The 25,501-nt window shown below is 45.5% G+C and overlaps 1 long non-coding RNA gene across 2 annotated transcripts in view; it reads left to right on the plus strand.

The window, feature by feature from the left end:
- The first annotated feature begins 2,077 nt into the window (after positions 1 to 2,077).
- The window catches only part of LOC125940989 (uncharacterized), a 54,644-nt gene continuing 31,220 nt past the window's right edge, over positions 2,078 to 25,501 (plus strand). For both annotated transcript variants that reach the window (XR_007464139.1, XR_007464140.1), the window contains exons 1-3: positions 2,078 to 2,199; positions 3,189 to 3,316; positions 7,755 to 7,860. This is a non-coding gene — a long non-coding RNA (uncharacterized LOC125940989). The remainder of the gene's footprint in view (positions 2,200 to 3,188; positions 3,317 to 7,754; positions 7,861 to 25,501) is intronic.

The raw sequence follows: 25,501 nt of genomic DNA on the forward strand, positions 1-25,501 counted from the left end.
ATCTCGCTACTACTATGCTGTGGTCTAGGCTAACAGCTGCATTTTCCTGTGGCTCTCACATTCGGCTAACTCTTGCACGTGACAAAAATTGTGGTAATCCTTTTTCGGAACCTAATAGAACACGAATTAAATAATATGTGTGTCAGTTCAAATGGGAACTGACACCTAGGGCCAGAAATCGAACTTGAGCTGAACATTTTCAGAATATTCTTGAAACATTGTAAGTGCAACGTTACTCTTTAGGATAGGATCATCATCAGCAGCAGCAGCAGCAGCAGCAGCAGCAGCAGCCTATATTTTATGTCCACTGCAGGACGAAGGCCTCTGCCTGCGATCTCCAATTACCCCTGTCTTGCGCTTGCGTATTCCAACTTGCGCCTGCAAATTTCCTAACTTCATCATCCCATCTGGTTTTCTGCCGACCTCGACTGCGATAGGATAGTTTTGTATATATATGATAAGATAGTTCTGCCTGTGTATTCCCGGACAACAGGGGACATGCGAAATTCTCCAAGTGCGCTTCCCCACACGTCTCGATTGGCCCACACAAACAGGCTGACGGCGTCCTAGAAGTGGAAGCGAAGCAGATTCGCAAGAGCTGGTGCCGATATCCCAGCCGTCGTCTCTACCTAGCTACATTTTCGGTGTTTGCAAGCCTGTATGCTCTCGGCTCAATGGCGCCGTAACCGGGACGTCAGTCATCATCTTGTGAGGGCTAGCTAATAGTACGCAGGAACCTACTTCCGGTATTTCGCGTGCCGAAATCTTCAAAAATTATCGCAGGTTTTATTTTCATCCTTAATTTTCTTACTATTCGTGATCTTGTTGTCGTGGTAATCTCTAAAGACCCTGAAAAAGCTGGCCATTGAGGAGCCTCTCATGTGTTTCGTGTTTATCAGCTAATAACAAAAAGAAAACGAAAACAGCAATGCGTTTTTCTTTCTCTCTCTCTCTCTCTCTCTCGGGTGTTTGGTTCCAGTTCGACTTTCAAACGCTATGTGGCGGAATTTATTAGAAGATGTTCAGTTACATAATCGTCAGCATAACATTGAACAATACGAAATGCGTTCAAAAAAGAACGAAAAAAAAACAATCTTTTGAGTTATCTGAAACCATACGTTCCATCATGCCGATCTTCCTGTCAGTCCGTCACCCCAGAGTGTTGAGAAGAGCTGGTGTAGTTCACGTCATTTGCTAAATCCTCATTGATGACTATAATAGCCATAGCGCCTTCACGAGTGCACTTGTAACCAGGCACGGTGTGATCAACTTCTACGGCTTCCACTACGTACAATATTTATTTATTTATTTATTTATTTATTTATTTATTTATTTATTTATTTATTTATTTATTTATTTATTTATTTATTTATTTATTTATTTATTTATTTATTTATTTATTTATTTATTTATTTATTTATTTATAGAACACTGCAGATACTATATTCCCAAGCTAGAGAGCCAGGAAATACAGAACATAATACAATTATGCAAGCACAATAGTATTTCAATATTATAACAACAATAGAATAGTTCAACGTACAAACACTTCCCACAATGATCCTAGACCACCGCTATTATGGCAAAACTGGCAGACGGGATGTGAACGAAGCTCGAGTCCCTGCATTTCGATAACACAACGGATAACGTTAGAACGGTGGGTCTAAATGGAACTTTGGCCTCTGAACCACTGTTGCTGAGAATGAACGTGAGTAGTGGTGGTAAAGGGAAGGAGGGGGGGGGGGGGGGGGGGGCGGAGGAGTCAGTGTCTTTGGCGCAGTATATCTAGGGGTCGCCGGCAAAGTGACCGCGGCCACATTTATTAGGACGTGGCAGCCGGAACAGCCCTGACTCATAGCCTGGAGAGACAGCACACCAAGGTTTAGATACCTGGCCTCGTGATAAATGCGGCCATTGTTGGCTCGCTGCGCCTCTCTCATATATACTTACTACAGCTGCCCCGAAGAACAGAACGCGTTGGCACCTTAAATTACCTCGTATTGCGTAACACCGAGAGACAGATGTTTTTGAATGGTAATGCGAAGCGTTATGTGCATTGTGCAGTGGGAATTCCCCATGAAACCCTCCTTGACTGTGGCAAATTCTGCGGGGAGCAAGTGCGCTGGTGTGTAAATAATGGAGTAATTGACGGTAACATTCCAAATGAACACCAGTGGCACGACATAGGTGGTAGTAGGGGTAAGTGTAAATGTTTCCCAACAGCGCGTATTTGAATTTGGTACTATCCTTCTTTTTTTTAACGAGATTTTGCGAGAATGACTTGGCAACATGCTCTTTTTGCCAATTGAAGGAAATCCGGTCGCAAGGCTGCCGATGCGACGCATGCATGTCAAGTGCCGATGTTGTAACATTTTGGTACAAGCGTTTGCACATTAAACAGAAAAGAATTGATGTAAGCAGCGTATATAGGTGAGAAATTTATTATACGAATTACTGGTGAAGAAATCGCGAAGAAGGCTTAGAAATATCAAGTTTATTATGCATAAATGTCTCATTTAGTAGTGCAAGTAATACCAGTGTTACACGGCCGCTTTCGATCGTGATCGAGCTTGATCCGTATCGAAATTCTAAACCGCGATTGACTCGCTCCCGCAGATTGCGCAAAGAGGGCAATCCGGACTGAGAAATGCGATCCCGAATGGGCTCGATCGCGATCGATTGAGCAGCGTATAAGATCCATATATAATTAAAATTAAACCTCTTGTTGGTCGCAGTCAGCTCAGCCTACACCGAAAACACAGTAATCCGATATAACGTAGATTGTCAACTGCAGCCTACATCTCAACGGAATGTTATTTCGCTAACGCGCTTGTTAAATATGGCTAGTCAATTACACTTAGCAATAGAGGAATAACACGTTTCAGTATTGGTACGTTCACTTCTGGCCTTGTGGGTTTGCCTTGTTTTTGGTCAGAATATCCTGCGCTGGTGTTTGCTGCCCGGCCTCCTCACAGAAATCAGTCTCATCCCCGGTCCCATATCAGGATCAATACATCCCAAATGACTGTTCACAGAGCTGTTGACACTCACAGAAATAATTGATGTCGCCGCTATCCTTGTTTATCATCAGTTCGGCACCTTGATTCAGCAGTTGTTATTGCGTTTGTGTCTCACCTGTTCCACCAGCCCACGCCAAAGCCACGAACTTTCGCTGATTGTTCTTCCAGGTTCATCATGTGTTGTCAGTAAGCACCGACACTTGAAGTGGCTGCAAGCGGCATGAAAGGACGCCACGCAACGTTACCCACTCCTCTGAAGATCACCTTCAAGCGCCCAGGTCTCAATCTCTCGCTAGGTAATTACCTGCCCTCGCTTCCGTCACGTCCGTTGATGCCTGACTATCCTCTTCAAGAGCGCATTCTATCATCTGCGTCTTCGTGGACGCAATTCCAATGTACGCTACTGTTTCGAAATTGTTTTATTGCGTCACACTCGCTTCTGGAACCGGCCCCATTAAGTGAGAGCCGTTGACAACGATCATTCGAGCGAAGTGAAACCAATTTCGCTCTGGTTTCTGTGCAGCTACTTCCTATTTGCCCAAACACGTGGGGAGTGAGTGACCCTGCGTACATCAATTAAGCAAGCTTTTCCTCGTGAGGCGTATTTTGAAAATACTATTGTCAGGATCATATTCAATCTCACGTGGGCAAAGCTTACGACGGTGTCATCTCTAATACGGCTGGTATCTACAGCAGAGCCTATTGAAGAGTCTAAATGCCCCATAACTCCCATATCCACTATTCCGATATGAAACATATAGGATCCCACAAAAAAAAATTCATTTTGCCATACGTCATATGATGTTATGGGATATAGGAATTATGTGGAATAGAGGATATTTTCAGTACAGGGTTACCGGCTTACTAGCAGTTTTATAAGAGGTATTTTGTCTGTTTATTACCGGCACATATAAATACCCCCAAAAATTGTTATTTTCTATGTAAATGTGCAGATTCATTGACAATAAGCATGGTCAACAAAACTAATGTATATATATATATATATATATATATATATATATATAGTGGAAGCTTTTCCAGCAGTTGGAGGGAAACCCCAGGCAGAACGCTGGACATGGGCTTTACCCCAAGCCACCTGACTTCTTTTGGAATTTGTACCGACAACTCCCGTCATATGTAACCATATGTGAACATTTAATTTGCTTTTTTTCTGTGTGTGTTGGTGACATCACTGCAGCCGGATATCTTGCATCGGTCGATCTCCTCTGACCGTGCTTTCAATAAATGATGGATTATGGGCAGCATATTCTATAAGTCGCTGTGGCAGTATTTCTATGAAATGGGCCTGCACGATTATATTTAGTTCCGTACTAACGTTATGCCGCGTAGCAACCTAAGCGAAAACAAATGAACGCCAGTCGCGTGCCAAACTTCTACTACCTCGTCCAGTGTTCCTGCTATAAACCAAAAAAGGACGCTTGCTGCCAGTCATTCAGTGCTGACCGAATACATTCAGCCAGACACTTCGTACTCAATATCGATACTCAGCAAGAAAAGATGTTTCTGGTATATTTCCTGTAGGTAACACTCGTGAACAAAGGGTTAAAACTAAAACTTTGAGCGTTAAATTTCTGAGAGCCGTTGAGAGCCGTTTCTGAGAGCCGTCTCCGCTTTATTGGCCACGTATACGATCCTTTAGTCACGGCCTTCTTGAGCGAAATTTGTCTCCTACATTTGCCTAATCCTCCAAGCCGACTATTTCCCTTAGTCGGTGCACCGACGTCTTTCTATTTCTCCTTTCGATGTGTTTTTTCTTTCACTTTTTGCCTGACTTTATTGTGTACAGCAGTCGACTCCCGAAAGCGCGTTCCCGCCGCATTATGTATTTACTATCGACCAAAAAAGTTTACGGACCACGATATCTCAGAAAACGCTAAATATCCGAGCAGCCTTTAAAAATAGCCAGTAAAACCAGACATCACGATGTAGTTCGCATATACCAGTAGAGGCTGGAAATGGGAATACTAGGTGGCGTTTTGAGGCTGCGGAGATATTCAGCTTTTTGTCAGATCCGTAAACTTTTTCCGTAAAAAGTCCGTAAACTTTTTGGGGCGGTAGTACATAAGCCAGCTAGCCCAAAACATATATTCCTGAAGTAGACGTCCGCCACTGCAGCACAGCACCGCCTCGTCTTTCTGGTCCATCTCAAGAATTCATACTGAACATACGGGAGAGCTATGTCAAGCGATTAGAGTACGTGGCAGAAAACTCATACGGAATTATGGTTCGGAACGTCATTCTTCGATCGTTCACTCCAGCAGGGGCAGAGGAGCAACCACCACTTGGAACTGACGAATGCCAGGTACTATCCTGTATTATCTATGGCAAGCAGAGGCCGGAAGCTCACTTACATCGCGAGACATTACTTTGATTTACCGTTCACCGGTACGATATTGCAGCACCACAATGAGCCCCATAATGGACCCAGAACCTCCAATCATGCATGTTAAGTTAACAGCGTCAATGTATATCGATCGTTATACGTTGATGCATGCAAAACGCTGCACGGAGGTACGCAGGAGAGATAAGGTTACTTCAGCTTCCACTGCTTTTCAAGGCAAAGAAGCAAGAGGAAACACATGGCGCTGACTTCCAAATTGTTTTATTCTTTCAGAGCAGAAGTATACGCATCACATATGACGACTGAGAAGCGCAAAAAATAAAAACTGAGAGCGATCTGAAAAAATGTATAGATGAAACCACACACACACAAAAGAAAGAAAAAAATAAAAGCACCAAAGCGAACGTGATAATGTGTGCTTATGCTGTAAAGCTTCCGCGTTCTACGTTCAAAAAAATTTATTCGGCATCAGGTAAGGTAATCAAAGAAAACCGTCTAGATTGTCTGCATTTCGCCTCGAGTTTTTATTTGTTGTTGTTTTTTTTGTCATTGTATGTGGTGCGTATAAAAGCCACTGTTCGGAAACAAGAAAAGTATTCTGTCAAATTTCTACCTTTGCCCTTTTAGTTTAATCACGTAGCGAAACAGCTGCTTGTGACCACGTGTGGTGGAGAATGTCCGGTGTAAAACGTCCACTCTAGACATCCGCTGGAAATGTCCGCCACCCTGAAAATTCTTATGAGGTTTAAATGAAACTACTAACTTCTTTATCACGTACGTATCTGGAAGCCAACCAGCCGAACCAGTTCCTTGCTTAACTGTTCTTTTCAGTAAGCGTATAGGAATGTCTCGGAGGTTGCAGCAGGAATACGGAGGAACAAAAACTGTGGTAAAAGACATAGATTGAACCTCACTTTTACATCTTCGCATTCATTGCGTGTAAACCTGGACCTTGGTGCGAAGGTGCGCTTGCTTCTGGTAACAACGTTGACCTCTGAACGCGCACCTCGACGGGGTCCTGGACGTCTTTGTCATCGCACTCTGCTGAAAGAAGGCATTCGTTTCGACGCGTTCAGATATTAGAGTCAAAGACAATAAACAAACAAAATTAGTCTCGAAGTCCTGAGCAGACGGACGAGAGAGAAGCGAAACGGCGCGTTGCTCGAAACTAGCACGAAACCGTTGGCTTCGGCTGCAGTCGCACGATTTGTGGCAACTCTGTGCACTTGCAGAATGTCGCTCAAATGCAGTTCCAATCCATCTCAAACCCTGCTCAAATCTAGCGCCCAATGTAGCACCAATTCTGCTCAAATCCTGTGCTTGTGTAGTTCAAATCCAGTGCTAATACAGCTCCACTGACGTGAAGCCTGGAGAAGTGCGAAGCAGCCATGCGCCGGTGCTGTAGTAGCGCTGGAGGGAGGAGCAATGAAGCGCTTGTGGGGCGGTGGCACCTTCTTTTGCGCTGCCCTGATACCAGTCTGGGCATTTCGGAACCACTTTTAACAAGTTTCTGCTAATTAATGCGCCTAATACTTGATTATTCCTGCCTTTGAAATTATTCTGAATCATGTTAGTTTATGTTGAACCGGTTTTGATCAATTCTGCACTTGTTTAGACCCTGTTTCGAGCACTTGTTGAGCGTGATCACCAGGGTCGCCGACGCCGACAGCCCGGGCCACTAAAGTGCTTCGCACTTAAAATACCTGCCACCCCCCCCCCCCCCCCCCGGATCTGCGCACTCGTTTGAATGCTTTCATACATTCACATGAGGTAAATAGAGGGGAATCCTTGTAAAGACTGTGGGTTGCCAGAAACTACGATCAAATATTGTGCTTTTCATACTACAAAAAGTATTCGTATTATAATTTCTCATTCATTTCCTTGCCGCCAGAACACAGGTGCAAACACGTGTCTGCAATATCTATCCTATCCATTGACCACTGCTCGTATACAAACAAGTTATCCAACCAGCATGCGACAAGTTAACAGGGCACATGACGGGTACGTGCGTGCGTGCATGCGTGCGTGCGCGTGACACAGAGACAAAGCTTGGAGACGAAATAAGATGACACTGTGGTATTAAAGGGGCGAAGCCATGCGAATGCGAAGGCATGGGGCATTAAAAAAAACCGCCACCGTAATTTTCAGTCAATCTGTGCCTAGAGCAATACTTGTAATGGTTCTTCCAATTTTAACTTTCTTTTACCACACACGAAAAACACTACCACGTGCAAAGGATGGAATTTTGCTCTTCCACATGAGGAGTTATCTGTTACAAGCACAGATTGCTTGTAGGCACGTGGAATAAAGCCTGCATTAGTCCCTGGCAATAAAAGCACCGCCAACGTTTGCGAGCGTGAATATTGTTGCAGGTCCATCGCTGTTTCCAGTCTCTTCGCCATGGCTGCGAATCTGCAGATTGTCTGCAGGCGACGACCCATGAAGGAGAGTGCCTCGAGTGTATATCAACGACGCATGGTAAGCCCCTGCATATTGCGTAGCTCCCGCCTCGATGGCTTCATTTCTATCGCGAGACAGCTGCAGCGGAACAAGCGTCAAACAGCGAACGCATGTCGCGACTAAAGGCAACTTTCAGCGCGCTCATATTCCTGCGTGCGATGCTACAGATTCTGGTGCTGCACAACGTACGGGGGCAAGATGAAATGTATTTTGCATTGTTTTCTTTGTCTTTCCCTATAATTACTATCAAAAATGTTTCGTGTATTCTTACATTTTACTTCGTTTGGTTATTGTGCCTTTCTTTTACTCCAAGCTTTCATTTTTCTCTAGCACGGTGAAGTAATAATGATAAATTAATTGATCAATACATCAATTTTGTTATAGTGCCCAGGAAAACCTTGCTGGTCTTAGCACTGGTGCACTTGATGCAGGAATATTTCCTGCAGCCTGACAAGCATCCGTCTCAAAAAAATTAGCTTGGCACAACAGATAGGTTGAATTCAACAATGCAACTGCAGCCGATAAAGAAAAGTCACAGGCCTGCACGGCACACGCAGCACAGTCACAGCGTAAGCTGGTGAAGCGGCTCAAGAGTAGCTTCAATTTGGGCAGCACGCACAACAGGGTCTTCGCGGCAGTCTGTTCGCCTCGTTTTGACGAGAACGATCTGAACTGTCAGCCCGGCGTCGATGGCGAGTTGCAGCTTGTAATGCTCTCTGCACAGCAGTCTGCTGAGCCCGATCAAGCCTTACAACTGCAACTTACATGTCTGGCACGCTGAGTTTGCAGGCACCTTAACTAGATGGCGCCACCATACTGGCGGAGGCTCGGCAGCTCGGTATCGCGTTGATTGCGCACCTCGTCTGAATCGAAGCTCGTCGTCTGCGCCTGCGCACGCTGCGTTTGCAGGCACCTTACCTAGATGGCGCCACCATACTCGCGGAGGCCCGGGTCGTCTGCCCCTGCGCGCTTGCCTTATAGGGCATTTTGCGCTGACCGATAGCAAGCGCTTGCGTGGCTCAGTATTATTATTATTATTATTATTATTATTATTATTATTATTATTATTATTATTATTATTATTATTATTATTATTGTTGTTGTTGTTGTTGTTGTTGATGCTGTTGTTGTTGTTGTTGTTGTTGTTGTTGTTGTTGTTGTTGTTGTTGTTGTTGTTGTTGTTGTTGTTTGGTTTGAGTACATAACACAAGGACACGAAGGAAATAGGGAGGGAGCAAGCTGACAACTGCCACCGAGAGGGGCACAACGCCTGCCTACTCTTTCAGGGGAAGGGAATAGAGGAATTGAAAAGATGAGGAAAGAAAAGAGGAAATGAAGAAATGGCTCAGTGGTAGAGTATCTGGCTCCCACGCAGCGGGCGCGGCTGCGATCCCGGTGAGAATCGGGTACTTTTTTCGCATTTCCGACGATAGTGGTTACGGCGGCCTACGCCGGTGCCGGCATCATCGCGAACCGAAACGACTATTGGAATGAGCCCATAACAGCTTACGCTGTAAAAAAAGCAAGAACTAGTAAGATGTCAAACAAAACAGTTTTCAAAGAAGTGCCATGACTCCAAGCTTGCACGCAACAAGCCGGATATGTAAACATGAATAAAAAAGCTTAAAAGATACGCATTTGAAATGACGGCGGTTCGCAATAATACCTACAAAAAATAATTCATCAAGATTTCTGAAGTTAGGTTTACGTGTGGACTGAGGGAAGCATAATCATTTGGAAAATGGTTGTATATAATAATAACAAAAAGCCGGCACATCCAACGCTCTGTGGGAATCGATGTTATGCGAAGCAGTGTAGAGGAAGCCTGCCAATTTAACGAAACGACCATGAGAGCATCAAGACGTAGGCGGCTCTTTCATGACCTACATGACGGGCATGTCATGACATTCATGTCATGAGTCCTCAGGAGTCTCTTTAGCCACAGCTAAGAGACCTTAAGGCGAAAGTCTTAGTCATGCTCATGAATATGACTTCGACCATCAAACTTTAGCCTTTTCTTCACTTAGTATCACATCCGAACCCATTCCAATGGTTTTATTGCGATAGCAATTATATGGACACTCAAAAGCAGATTTCTGCCGTCGCCATCGCCGTCGCCGTGAGGTTCCGTATGACGTCAATGGAGATGAAATCGTCGCCGCGCGCCGCCGAACGCTGTATGTGCGAGTGAAAGGGCGCGAGGGACGCGCGCTTTCACGGGGAGTGAACGCACGGCGGAGAACAAACGCGCGTTCTGCGCTGTGCTCCCTTAAGGGCTGCAGAAGTAGGCGTCTCTTTCCTCCTCTACAATCACCATATATGTAGAGTAAACATACCTTCTTCCGACGCGCGAAAGGCTGTGGGGGAGGGGGGGGGGAGGGGCAGGGAAGGGAGGCGACGTTTAGCTGCGGCACCAAGTGCCTATTTATATCAGAGGCTCCGGCAACAGTCACCAACGCCGCACGCATTTTGAGCGAACGCGGGCAAAACGCCGGCGGCGTCGACAACAGTTCTGCGTGTTGCCGGTGCTGCTGCATGTCCAAGTTTATACAGCTGATAAAGCTGCTATCATTACTCCGTATAGCTCTCTTCAAATTTGCTATCGCAATTGATGCTTCGCCTTTCAGGTGAAACTGCAACTGCGACAACGTTTTTGAGTATTAATCTTTTTCGGTGAGCCATTGTCATTTTTGCTGAGTCATGCTGATTGTTGCCTTCTACCATCATCCTTTAGTTGTTTCCTTCACTTGGTGCCCACATCCGAACCCATTTCAGGGGTGTTTGGGTGTTAGTCTTTTTTTTTTGTTTGGTCATTCTCATTTTTACTCAGTCATGGCCATGACTATGACTTCTACCACCATCAGTTAGTGCTTCCTTCACTTAGTACCCACGTCCGAACCCACTGCAGTGGTTCTTGAGTGTTAATCTTTTTTCGCTCAGTCATTCTCATTTTAGCCGAGTCATGCTCATGATTATGACTTCTACCAGCATCCTTTAGTGTTTCCTTCACTTAGTACCCACGTCAGAACCCATTTAACTGGTTTTTGAGTGTTAATCTTTTTTCGCTGAGTCATTGTAATTTTTGCTGAGTCATGCTCATGACTGTGACTTTTACCAGCATCCTTTAGTGCTTCCTTCGCTTAGTACCCACGTCCGAACCCATTTCAGTGGTTTTTGAGTGTTAATCCTTTTCCCTGGGTGTCATGACCTACATGACACGCACGCCACGAAATTTATGTCATGACCTATCACTTATGTTCGTCATACACTCCTGTCATACTATGTCAATTTTGGTATCTACCAAGTTAACCAAACGACCATGAAAGCACAAAGACGTAGGCGGCTAGATAGATACTGTCCAAAGTAGCAAATGTTCGCCAAGAAATGCTTCGCATTTAATAATAATAACACCTTTATTGCCAGAAAAGGTAAATATGCAGAACTCAGGCCTACCACAGCCTCACGTGACTTGAATTGTGACTTGTAAGCTGTCCTTTTCTTATGTGACCTAAATTAGGGCGCTCTTGGATAGGCAGGACAGAAACGCTCATCGCAACTTTCATATGTGCCGTGGGCAAAAGAAATTCGGCAATAAGCCCTATCGGGAGACAATGTCAACTATAATAATAACGATTCGTTTCAGATGTTGTCTCCTCATTGCCGGATCCGAGTTTTTTAAGTATAGTTCCATAATGTCTACCCCCAGTAAGCTAAAGTTGTTCGCGAGCATTACGGCGCACACTGAAATCGTCGAACAGCTGTGAAACTGATTCATATTTCGTGTTCATACGCAGTAAACCAAATTATTAAAAAAAAGTGTTCACAACCACTAGAAACAAAGAAACAGCCTTAAACCAAACTTTACAACAAATACATTGCGCTGATTCTAAAAAAACAAAAAAACAAAAAGATCAGCTGTGCGCTATGGGGTTATCAAGGCGCCTTTTCTCGATATCAAAAAGTGAGACAACGCGCAGTGAAGTCGCTCATTTTCTCGCCTTTCCGGCTTAAGACCTCAAAAATCGGGTATCAATTTGATTGTTTTTTTTTTTTACTTCGTCCTGTTTTGTGACTTGACCTAAGCCTTGCTTCCAATCTCATGGAAATCCTTATTGACGTTCCTTGAGCGTGTGGTGCAGCGACTCGGATAGGCTCGGCATTGTGTAACGCTGCCGGGGTCTTGTTGCGCGTTACACGCTGGAGGGGGTAATTTACGTGTGGGAGGTAGGGAGCCTAGTGGGTGGGCAACTTCGCTCTCTTTCGCCTTAGGAAGATAGAGTGCAGCCCCTGCCAAAACAGCTCGCCTCACACCCACCCTCCACAGACTCTCTGGAGTTTTCACTCCAGCTGTTCCAATAACGGCGGCCCGCTTTCTTCACCCTGATATAACACCCGGCACGCCCCGCGGTCTCGACTACGTTCTCGCTCCACCAATGCTGCAGCGCTGAATAAGAAAGAAAAAAAAAAGAAGGAATGGAGTTATTTTTCTTCGAGGCTGGAAACAAAGCGATAAGTGACGTACTTATTGGCAGACAACGAGCGGAGCTTTGCTATCACGAATCTTCCGTCTGTAAAAAATTGAAATCTGAGGTCTTACGAACCAAATACGTTCATAAAGGTCGTTGTAGTTACTATCTAGTTGTCGCACCATATACCTTGGTACAACTGCAGTTGGAAACGGTAGAGTTCGTAACATAACTGACTAAACAAGGTACTCACTGTGAGTAAAGAGTCTCAGCTACCAATTCCTAACGTAGTTAGGAGCACCGGATACAATGTCATTAGTCTATAACGCTTTTGTCGGATCTACAGTGGCCTATTCCATAGAAGGTCCTATAAATGCGTTATAGTCTAGAAACTTTGTATCCGGTGTTTCTTATACTGCGTTTGGAATTGGTAGCTGAGACCCTTTATTAACAGTTACTAGTACCTTGTTATGCTACTAACTGTACCGCTACCAGCTGCAGTTATGCCAAGGTAGCGGATGGTGTGACAACTAGATAGTAACTCCAGCGACAATTATTATTTTTATTTTGTTTAGGAACACCACTGACCAAAAAAGAAAGTCGAATCTGGAGCAAAAACAATAACCTCAGCAAAGATCCAAAAAGTCGTTAATTTGTAATAATGAGATTTACAAACACCTGAAACGTAAGGTATAATCGTAATCTTTGAGCAAAAAGGGGAGTAGCTGTATGGTGGTAGGAGAATGAGCAAACACCGAACTGCCAAACATTACCTCAGATTTACAGCGATAGCAAACCCAAAGCCGCTTGGCGTAAAGACATAGGCCGAGAATGCGCTTTATTAAAGCGGCGCAGGATATTTTAGTGACAACGTGATGCGTTGTGCGATCCAGTGCATACGCCACTCCTATATAGCAGAAAAAAATCTGCCGTTCAAGAAGCAAATTTGGGAGTGCCCTATGTTTATTTTATGTGATGCGTTTATTTACAGAATACTGCCGTCCAACTTGTGGCCAATGCAGGAGTGAATAATATTTTATACAGTTGTGATGTTTATGAACGATGAAGTTCTTGACAATTGTAATTAGTAACTGGTCGAGGGAGTCATCGAGTAAGGAACTCCTAAAAAAAATTCGTCGGCCCTTCCACTTCGTGAACATGGTTAACCAGCGAAGCTGAAACGTGCCGCCCCGATGTTATAAACTGGGTTAATCCCAACGCTTCATTAAAGTATTTATCAATTACGAGGTTACGCACACGTTCGGCTGCGACGGAGAGAACGACGTCACTGATGGTACGCCCGCAGTCCGCCGTTGTCGCTTGCGTTCGATGTCTCGAGTTTGCTCGGCTGCGTGGTTAGCAGCATTCGCTCGTCATTGCTGCTTGCGATTCTTCGAAATGAAATTGCTTCAAAATTAAATTTGTCCTTTACGGTAAGACAATGAATGGCTCATACCCCCTTAAGAAATGACTCATACCCCCGTAAACGCGGCCTCTCCATTACGACAACAGAAAAGTTCAATTATACGCTGGAATGATGAGCGACAACGCAGCCAGCGGGGGAAGAAGACGACGACGACGAACGCGGGAGCAGTGGCACGAGCTCGTCCCGAGTACGAGCACGAGCTTGTACTCGGGACGCTCGAGCCAATGCTGGTGATAATAGCTTTCCGTGGACAGGCGACGCACAGACGCTTTTTAGTTTCGCCTAGCCGTATAAAGCTTCGCTTTAAAACTATCCAGGTATGCGTAGGGGTGTATAGTGGGGGGCCGAGCGACTGACATACCAGTCGAACTGTGGGCTTGTCGCTATAGGCTTATATTTGGCTGACTGTGGGCTTATTTCTGGCTTACTCTGGGCTTAGCAGCGTTATCCCAGGCATAAGCCCACACAGTATCAGCTGTATATATACGTAGAGACTCGGGCCATGTATACTTTGGGCCCTATTACGCATGCGAAACCCAATAGAATGCACCGATACAGTCTTTAAAATTGCGAAAAGGTTTTACCCTCATTTGGTGTTCATATCGCTGCCCGCGGTCCCGTGATGTATGCCGTGATGTAGTTGTGACATGCTGTGATAGTGTGCCTATGCTCTTTGATTCTCTTTCTCTCTCTCTCTCTCTCTCTCTCTCTATTTTATCTTGTTAGCCCCCCATGAGCGGCAAACACGATATTCTGTTCTAGCTAACTGCCTTCCTTTTATCCATATAATTCCTCTCACTTTATTAAGTAAGAAAACGGCACGAGACAACACGAATTTCGCCACTTGAAAGTTCACACTTATAGGATTTTTCGGGATGGTCATTCTAGCACGCTACAGCAGTGATGCTAAGGTTCTGCAATACACAAATTAGGCCGCATTGAGAGAAAACAAGCCATACTAAATAGAACAAAGTTTCGATAACACCTTTGTAGCACTATTCATTTTCCCCTTAGCCCTTTACTGCTGTCTATGCACGTCCTTCGTAATGTTACCGCAGCACAGCGAGACAACCACTGTCCGATGGCCTGCGCTTTGCGAACGCATGTATATAAATGTCTCTTCCCGTGAATTCTCAATGTTCTTGTTTATTCCTTCTTCGTTTTCCTATGCACATGCAGAGCAGTCAAGCTCTTCGTGATCTTCCTGTCTTCGTTGCCCCTACATATTTCTCGCACGTCGTGGTTCTTTCTTTCGCAATGATCGGTTGTCGTGTTTTCGGCACTATTTTTCGTGAAAATACGCTTTATCAGTATTCTTTTAGCAAACATACATATGCACGAACATTTGGCAGTATGAGCATGACACACCCGTTACAATGCCGAAGGAAGTTTAACCGACCTATGATACGTCACACGCAAACGAACAAAAGTTTCGCAACCATGTAAGGCCGATGCGAAGGCCTATTCGATGCGGTAGCGAAGCTATGCGGGCTCTAACCTTTCATCTCCCACAATACACCATAACGTTAAGACACAGGAAGAGGCAGTGTATTAGAGGTAGCCGATCATTCTAGTTGATATTAGGAAAAGGAAATGCAGCTTGGCAAGCCATGTAATGCGTAGGGCACATAACTGGTGGTCTATTAGAGAACAGAATCAGTTCCAAAAGAAGGGAAGCGCTGTCCAGGAAGGCAGAAAGCTAGTTGGTGTGACGAAATAAGGTAATTCGTAAGCATAGCTTGCGATCAGCTACTACAATACAGGAGTAATTGAAGATGGCCAGCAGAGTTGTTCGTCCTGCTGTGGGCATAAATTATGATGATGATGATTTCACCGTCTATTTCTTCAATTTATTCTCTCACCAATTAATGAGGAGAGTCTTAGCCTCTCCGTGAAAGATAATTGAATCTGCGCATCGTATGCAATAGTGAGAAGAGGTCGTTTACAGAGAGACAAAGAAAGACGATGTGCTGAATGAATGGCCACAAGTACGGTACCTACTGCATACGCTTCTTATCTGATATATCAATTTGAGCGCGATACACTGTGAACTATTTCCACCCTTAAGGCTGCGTACGGGTGGAAATCTGTCTAAAACTCACACCCTTACATAGGGGGAGGGGTGTTCTGTCTTTCTTTTGTATTTCTTTTTTTTTTCAAACTCATCTTAGTATATCATATACACCCGTGAAAGTATATATGAGGACCGAACGTACGGGGAAAATTCTAAATGCCCTGGATTTCTCGGCGTGTAGCCTACAGTTGAAGAGTGAAGTTCCCATTTGCCATTACAAACATTGCAATGCAATGTCACTTTCAGATTATCAGTCTCGGTTGCCAAAAAAATTCGTTCTTTTTTCGTTTTTTTTCGTTTTTTTTTTTTTTTTTTTTTTTGCAGGAACCTTAGTCCGTATAATTTTGCTGACGGGTGTACGTAACTGTGTAATAGAGTAAGAAGGTCGTGCCCGACGGCCAGCTCTGCGCTTCTTGCTCTTCGTAACTGACTGCAGCACTTAAAAGACGCATGTCGACAACTGCTTTTAGCGCTTGAATAACAAGGCTTGTTTTGTTTGTCTTGTTTTAAAGCCAAGTTTTCTTTGCTCACTTCATTTGGTTTCACTTGTCTTTTCTGTGCCCGTGCATGGCCTATATGGTATTAAATGTTGACGATGCTGTACTGCCAATGGGGCGCGCCTCTGATCTGCCAAACAAACAGTGAAGCAAAAATCAAATCTGCACCTATAACGTCGGCTCACGGGCCATCTCTAGAGCACGAATATATCTTAATGGAATAGCGCATGGTGTTCAACGGCTTCTTTGGTTTTGTTACGTTCGGGCTAGGCAATTCTTGTACTATTGTGTATGTGGCCATCCTTGGGTAATATCCTCCAGATTGCGTATGTGCCGCGGTGGCACAAGGGACACAAAATCCCAAAATGCATTTTTGCGCCGTACCTCTCTCTGAATACACCTCTTCATTCTTAGAAAAACACAGACATTTGCTTCGTTCTTGTGACGTGGCAACGTAGACGTATCACACTGCGTACGCCTGGTTTAGTCGTATTTTCGCTGCGGCATAACTATTAAACAGTGTAGTGCATAAACATAAACATTGAATGAGAATAATGCTTTAACCTGCATAGTGCATTCACTTACGCATTGCGCGAAATTATACGTCGCATAGGACAAAAATAACACAATTGCACGCATCACATTTAGATATGTAGCATTTAATTGCCCGTTTCTCTAAAACTTGGCATCACCGAGAGTTGGATCGGTATATTTTTTTAAGGAACTGTTGTTGCCGCAGTAAATAAACGTGCCATGCTCTTCGGGTCACGTCGGTTCTTCTTCAAGGGGAGCCAGAAAGAAAACAAAAACAAAAGAAAACAATTTCACCTTTGAGCTAGAATTAACGGTTTCCCTTGAGCTTCCAACTTTTTGTTACCTCTTTCAAAATACTGGGGTGGCTTGAAATGACACCAGCCATCTGCAAAGCTTTTGCCACCGAACGTGCAACGACTAGAGAACAGGTGCATTGCCGCTTCCGAGAAAACGGCACCCTCCTAAGTTCAACGACCACTTGGCCAGAGAAGCGTACAGACATCTGCAGACATTGGTCGCCCATACGGAGGACTTAGAAAAGAAGTGACCAACGCATGGCCTGCTTGTTTTCTTGTACCAGCGGCGACCCCTAGAGCCGATTAGCTCAAATACATGTGTCGCGCAATGCGTCGACTGACCCGGTCTGTCACCTGAGTGCACTGCCCCGGTGTTTCGGCCCGCCCACTTTTCGCAATCAGCGCGTATAGTGTAACCTGAACGCGGTCGTTTCCGACGCTTATAGGGCTAACGTCGAGCAGGAAAAGGAAAGAGTGATACCCAGCACCAAAGTGGCCAATGACCGACGATATCCGCGTCGGTTTTCAAGCTCCTCGTCAGCCAGCAAGGCAGACAGTGAGGCAATTTTCTGCTCTTTCAGCACGACTGACCCATACGAACGCCTTTGTCTGCTCGGCGATGTACAAACGCGTGCAAGCATTCTTCTCTGCTTTTCTGGCTAACATCCTTGCCATATCTCTTTATTTTTCTCACTCTGTCTATCGCGCTCATTACATGGCTGTCAGCTACGGTTGTCAGAGTGCATTTTTCTTTACGACAGCTCGCTCAGCACTAATTGGAGTGCTTGAAAGCCCGGCATGTGGTTCCTGTAGCCTGCAAGGCGAAGATAGACCGCCTATTATACCACTGTCATCGACTTGACATAACAAAGACTAGCAATGCCCAATGTGTTGAGGCGACTAGATGATTGTCCACTGTGCGTACAAACGCTACGGGAACACCATCCTCACTGATCATCGGCCAAAAAACACAGTGAAGGCACATTTGGGCATTTCAATATCGACTGTCTGATGCGAGCACTTTAACGCGGTTTGCTATCCCCGCACGTACACACATTCACCGCCTTCCTCGCTGTCTCTTCTTTCTATTTTCCTGTTTCCCCCTCCATGCGTAGGGTAGCCAACCAGACGCTTTTCGAGATAACATTCCTGCCTTCTCTCTTTCTTTTCTCTCTCTCCCATCTCTTGCTCAGTCATAAAACCTGTCAACTTAACGTTTCTCCTAGCATTAGTCTTTATGCTGATGATCGCGTTTTATATGGCATAATTAAATCACCAGATGATCAGCAGCGCCATAATAACTTATCGTATTTGCGCTTGCTGTCAGACGGGGACAACGAATATTAATTTTAACAAAGCGGTTGTTACGACATGTGCGAACAGACTTTCACCATCACTTGTGGCTTATACCATTCATGGCTGGCTGTTTTCATATATGCAGGGTGTTCCAGCTAGCGTTATTCAAGCTGTTAAAGAAAACTGGTACTTTGGCTAGCCACCTGGAAGAGGAAAGCTGTCGGTTTCCTTTGACGATTGGCTTCCACTGATCGCTAGCCACTTGTTCCGTGTTACTAGTGCAGCCTACGCAGTGACCAGGAGGTTGTCTAGTCAGGTCATCAGCGGAGTTAGTTCCTTCGACTAAAGTTTGGGCCGTGCTTAAAAGGCAACCACAGCTGTTCGGAGCGCTGGCAGTTGCGGCACGAGGCACTTTTCTTATTTCCCGCCGTGGAAAAAATAATTACGCAAGACAAAGGGCGCTGAAATGAATGTCACTTTTTTAGAACCTAATAACAGCTTTTACATTAGAAGTGACTCCCTTAGTTAAGAGATACACTTGTTTCACTAATTTTCTGTAGTGACTCCCTTAGTTAGGAGATACACTTGCTTCATTATTTTCTGCAGGTGGAGAAAAGTAAATAAATGGAAAATGTCACATCCACACAATCGTAGCAATTGCTGCAAAGTGAAACCCATATGGGTTCCTCGAAAGAAAAGCCTTGCAATTGAAGAAAAATTTGTCCTGGTCCGGGACTCGAACACGGGACCACCACTTTTCCGGGGCAGCCGCTCTACCATCTGAGGTAACCAGGCGACTAGCTGATGGCAGGGCGAAGTCGAATTTATCAACAACTTGAAGCAAAGGAAGTATCCTTGTAGTTGAAAGCGGCTGATGACAAAGCACCATATATCTCATAATTATATACAGTATATATACCATCAATTTTTTACAACTTTGTCAATGTTAGCTGGGGCATTCTGTGTATGAACGAAGCAATATTATACAGACTATGCAACTGGCTTCCAAAATTGTACTCTCAGTGTACTGCAATAGTTTAAACGTGAATTTGTTTGGCATCTGCAACATGCTGTTGATTTAAATGCCCTGAATGAATTGCCAGATTTTATGCACCCTTTAGGTTGCAGCGGAGTACAAGATGACACATTTTTGTTTGTTGGTCCAGTGTATATATAGTGCACTACACATTAGCTTCAATAACGATTGTTAGGGATTTGTTAGGGATGGTGGTGGCTTATCATCATGGTGGTGCAGTTGTATTGGTGATGATGCTGGACGAACTAGCGCACCTGCAAACATTATAGAAGTTCGGCACTCTGCCCTGCCTCTTCTAGTTTTTCCTATGATTTGAATCTGCTGAAACACTGCTACGAAGGATAGTAAATTGCATTATCTGTTTCCTTCTATTTGCAAAGTTTAGTCATGGGAGGCTTTAACGTAAAGCTATTTCAAATGTTTCTGTTGCATTTCTGCAATGAGCCCTTCACAATTCGTCAAAAATTTTTCGGGCTACCCCCACTTGGCCTGTGCGTCACACGATGTCATAAAAACAGCGAGAACTTCCTATGTGCTATGACGTGTACACACTAATTATGCCTGACTAGACCGAACAAAAAAATTATTATTTCTCATTCTACGCCTTTTCTGCCATTAGCCCTCCGCTATTGGTCGAAACGTTTCGGGCTGCGCCCACTTCGCTTGCATGTCGGGCGACGTCACAGAACCGCGAAAACTGACCACGTCCAAGGGACGTGAACGCTTCAAAGATACATTATTATGCCGAACAAGACTGAGTTTTTTTTTTCTTTCGGAATAGCCGAAAACTCCGCGTTCTGAAAGGAATAACATATCGATGCCAGCCGATCATCTCTGGCACTGGCTACTCGGATCTGCCGGAAAGAATGGATTTAATTGCATATAATAAACATTTTTGCATGGCGGTATAACGTGGTTGAGCCCTTTCGACAGGCATACGACATCGCTCTGCCAACTCTTCACTGAGAGCCAGTTTTAGGAGACATTTGTTACTTTCCGTTGCACGCCGCCGCGATTTTCGACAAGCCACCGCAAGCTGAGTAAGGGGAAGAAGGCCAATTGCAGACGCCGGCACCACCTTCCTCATCCGGTTAAATACTTTCACTGCGCTAGCTTGGCCCCACCGAAAATATCTCCACTTCTGCCTTTTCCTCGCCTTGTCAGCCAATTCGATAAGCAGAACCAGTAAAGGTTGGCAATGCTATTCGCTTTGAAAGCAAACAAAAGTGACCTCCTATAAAGGAGAAGAACGTTTGATTGGGCTGTTACAACAACGCTGCGGGTCACCGCCCGATGCTTGCGTCGGCGGTTACGTAAATTGGGCGTCAGGAGATTGGAATGAAAACATATTGGAATATTTTTACGTTATAGCGCTCATAACCTGCATAACTACCACGCACTACACCTCGAGGCCACGATTCGCTTTAGCAGGCCCGCTTCTGGGCCATGATCTTAAATAATATCGCTACTAAGTGAGAGGAATAGAATGATCGCGATTGAAGTCTTTGCAACTGCGTGACGTAATAATACTTGCGGTACCTTTCCACTCACATCGGGTTCATATATACGCCCCCCTACGGCTCCCTCGAGGACCATCCCTCGGTTCGTGCCATAACCCGCGAATCACGACGTGCTAGCAGCGGCAAAACAATGAACCTCTCCAGGACGTTTGCGCCCCTTCCTCAGCTCTCACACTAACCGGTCGAGTTTCCCGGTCCCTTCGAGAGTCATAACGCCTACCGCCGTATAGGCCGGGCGCAAGCCTTGTGCGAAGAGTTTCTCTTCACCGCGAGTTAGCGTTTCGGGGTCGCGCTGGAATATGTAACGAGATGGTGCCTTACTGGTAATTCACGGAGACGTGAAGTCAACAGCTCCGCAGATAATTGTCAGAGCAAGGCAATGTGTTAACTCCAGCATAATTCTGGTTTCCTTCTGCAAAGTAAATGCATAAAGGGGCAGTAACGTTGAATATCAAGCTGACCTAGACTGCTATTTGACAATTGTGAAAGAGAAAAATTGGCACCCACGAGAGAGCAGCACGTAGCTACAAGAGAAAGCTGTACAGACGCTACTTGAAGATAGTCCCCATCGCTCGTCGCTCGGCGGCCCACAAAGCTGTGAAGGCACTTTTGTCGTTATTCGAGGCGACTGGCCTGTGTCAGCGCTTTTGACTTGGTGAGGCCCTCCGCGCGTATGCACAAACTCACCGCTTCTTTCATTCTTCCTCACACCTCTCTCTCGTCTCTCTATTCCCCCTTTACCACCCCCGAGTGTTGGGTAGCCAACAAGACACATTTCTGGTTAACACTCCTGCCTTCTCTCCGTCTTTCTTCCTCCGCCTCTTCCGTACGGGTTTCTCAGAAAGAATGCTTCCCTGTGGAAGGAAAATTCGTCTTTTCTTGAGATCGAACAGGGTTCTCACACCTTTTCGGGGCGCTTGGTCTACCACATGCGCTAAGCAGAAAGCTACCAGATTGCAGCGCGAGGCCGAAGCAATAATCGGCAACTCAACGCGTGGAAACGCTCAATATGGCAAATAAGATATGCAGAAATCCGTTAGATAGGGGAGGATTCATGAAAGTGAAAACTTATCATCCACCAGGCCATCGCATGAATCTACAAAGCAAACCCCAGTTAGTTATTCAGGTAGTAGAGTCACCGCCCCGGAAACGCGTTGGACCAGGGATCAATTCCCGGACCAGGATGAACCTTCTTTAATTCGGGGCTTGCTTGGTAGCTTTGTACTGCTTTACGATGCATGTCAACTGTTCGCTTGGATAAACAGTCCTCCAGCTTGTCCGTTTGCGCTGTTTGCGTGGTATTATTTTCCAGTCTACACTCATGTAATACCAGAAACGACAGCCTCGTGAGCTAACGTTTCGCCAGCCCAGCCCACAGGCCAAAACGAAAGGTGGGTCACCGCAGCCACTTGGAAATTTTCGCACCATCTCCCTGCTACGTCGTACTTTTTGACTATGTCTGCACGGAACCGGTTATCTATTTTTAAATATTGGTCACATTATACTAAGGTAAGCGCAGAGGTTTGTACGACGAAGAGAATCCGGAAGTACGCGGAAATTTGGTGAAATTCGTGACCCGGAGCACATGTGCACGTCGCTAAGGCAGACTAAGTTCGAGCTCGAAATACAAAACGAGACACTAAAAAGAAACTTGGCCCTGATTTCCTGTCGTAATGATAGGCCTTCCTGTTAGCAACAAATACGATGACGGCGGTGACAACAACGACAACAAACAATGAGTTGTGAAGGAATGATGTAGCAGTTTAAACTGCTTCGTTGCATCTCTTTTTTGCAATCTTTAAGTGCAGGTGTCCTCTCATTGCAAATTTCCATCACCGTCAATGACAATGCCTTTGCGCAGCAAAGTGTTAAAGAATATATACGCACTGACCACACTGACAGGGAACGCACTGTGGAATGTCTTCGTCAGCTCCCAATGTTTCTTTATAATGAAATCAATCGTCATAGGAAGCAGCCTTAGTCTGCTAAAGCTAGTTCTTATATCTTTTATAACTCAACTCCAGTCTCAGAATTCACAGAAGATAGCCTCGATCGCGATGGGATATTCCAGAGTGCGTGCCGAATTCGTTCTTAAGAACTGCTGGTCACTGGCCTGCCTCGTTCGGTGATATTGTGACGGCTGTAAATAAATATTTGGTGGCGCATGTTAAAATAGGCTAAAATAAGTTCTTGGGTCTTACGTGTCAATCTCATCATGCCGTAAAAGGGGGGGGGGGGGGGGGGCTCCAGAATAATTTCGGCCACCTGAGGTTCTTTAACGTGGGCCCAATGGACGGTACACAAGCGTTTCTTGCATTCTGACGCCAATGGAATGCGGCCGCCACAGCCGGGATCTCCGCCGCGAACTCGAGCTCAACGCCGTAGCCATTGCTCTACCACGGCGGGTCTGGCTCCATTGTTACAAAGCGCCCCTAAGGTACCGCATGGCTCGTGAATAGGCGGGCCGAGATCCGCCGTAACGGGAGGTGATGAATCAAGTGGCAGAATCAGTTGGTTGCCTACAACGCATTCGGTCGCTCTCGTATTTCAGCTGAAAAAAGGAGAGGGGAAGGAAAGCCAGTAGAGTTAACCAGTGGTACCATATACACCAGGAGTATGGTGCTGGGAAGATGGGAGAGAGGGAACCTCACGACGAGGGGAAGGGAAAATGCCACAGCGTGGATTCGCAGTGGAACGTATTTGAGTGGTCACCACGCATTTAGACGCACCCGCGCAGTACTGTAGTACTTAGCGACCGTAGCAGCGTTCGAGCAGCTTTGTGCGCAGATTTCGCTTGAGGCGATCGGATGCCTGTGAGAGGACCGTGAGTGGGCGGCAGCTTAGCCTGAGACTGAGAGAAAGAGTGCGTATTTGAACGTACACGGAATCGCATACGCCGAAAGGAAGCGCTATAGTTAGGTAGCATTTCTTTGAATTACGACGGCAATCAATAACGTGAGAGGACCACGCTCCTTTGAGTCCTGCAACCGCGCCGCATTCGAGGTCAGTCGGTCTCGAAGCCCGAAACACGTGAATCCGCTACATAGGCCCACTCCAAAAGGTGCATTTGCCGGAGCGGTCCATTGTTGTCGCTATACAGAGACGAACAGAAGATGCTCGGAAACACGAGTGCGTACAATCTGTAGAGTTTCCATGTACTGTCCGTTGAGCAAGTGCATGCACGCACTGTTCGGGAGCTTTGCGAGCTCTTGTAACGCGACGCGGAGCCTGTCCCAAATATTGCAGTCCCACGAATTTGCACACTGCCTGGACTGTTTAGTTGCACACTGCTTAGCGCAAAGCGCACGCTCCTCGCAGCATTACAAGAGCATTAGGGCACGCTTACAGTGCGATACAATAGCGATGCTGCTGAAGCTGACGGCCACGTAATGCCTGCCTAAAGTGGCAGTCGCCATCATTACGCATATGGAAGGTCTGAAGCTAGTTGGGGCAACGATGCAACGGGAGGCGTGCACGTATTCGTCCGAATGTTTGTACATTTTCATTCATGGAACCCACGATTGAGGAAACCCACGATTCATGGAACCCACTTCTTTGAAAACGACTGGGTGTAACTGCAACTGTTCTTGGGTAGAAACTTTGTTTTAAGTTGAAATAAAGCCAGAAGCTAGGAGACGATTACGTAATACATTGAAGCGCTTCTTCGTGTTTTCTGTTTAATTTCCCAGTGGCTGCGCAATCCATCGTGAAACTGATGTTAACCTCTACGTTTTATCGCGATGCTGCATTCCTGCAAAATAACTCAGAAGGTGTTATGAAATAAGTCTCGGACTCTCAGGTCCAGTCCGTTAGGTGAAAAAATCACCAGTATAGTTTACAACGGGTGAAGAAATGACAATGATACCTTGCGCAACATGTAATGATGGTGGTGGTGATGATGATGACGATGATTTCTTCACAAAGGAGCACAAACCCACCACTGCCTAGATTAATTGTGGCGAATCTTTATATTTGCTTTCCTTCATTTCACATTATGCATCAATATTGTTTAGAGTGGCAAGTAATTGCTGGTATTCATGGGTAACACAGTCAAGTATAAGAAAATTCTAAACAAGTACTATAATTTAAATGACAGCATTCGAAAGAAAGTTGTCCTAGGCTAAATGCCTGTGCGCAGGGGTAGGCGTGGCGGATGAGTGAAAAAGTTGTTGATGCTTCACCTGAAAGGCGAAGCATCAATTGCGATAGCAAATTTGTAGAGAGCTATACGGAGTAATGATATTAGCTTTATCAGCTGTATAAACTTGGACATGCAGCAGCACCGGCAACACGCAGAACTGTTGTCGACGCCGTCGGCGTTTTGCCCGCGTTCGCTCAAAATGCGTGCGGCGTTGGTGACTGTTGCCGGAGCCTCTGATATAAATAGGCACTTGGTGCCGCAGCTAAACGTCGCCTCCCTTCCCTCCCCCCCCCCCTCCCCCATGGCCTCTCGCGCGTCGGAAGAAGGCGCCTTTGCTCTACATATATGGTGATTGTAAAGGAGGAAAGAGACG

The sequence above is a fragment of the Dermacentor silvarum genome, chromosome 10 (genome assembly GCF_013339745.2).
Source record: "Dermacentor silvarum isolate Dsil-2018 chromosome 10, BIME_Dsil_1.4, whole genome shotgun sequence".
Classification (NCBI taxonomy): domain Eukaryota; kingdom Metazoa; phylum Arthropoda; class Arachnida; order Ixodida; family Ixodidae; genus Dermacentor; species Dermacentor silvarum.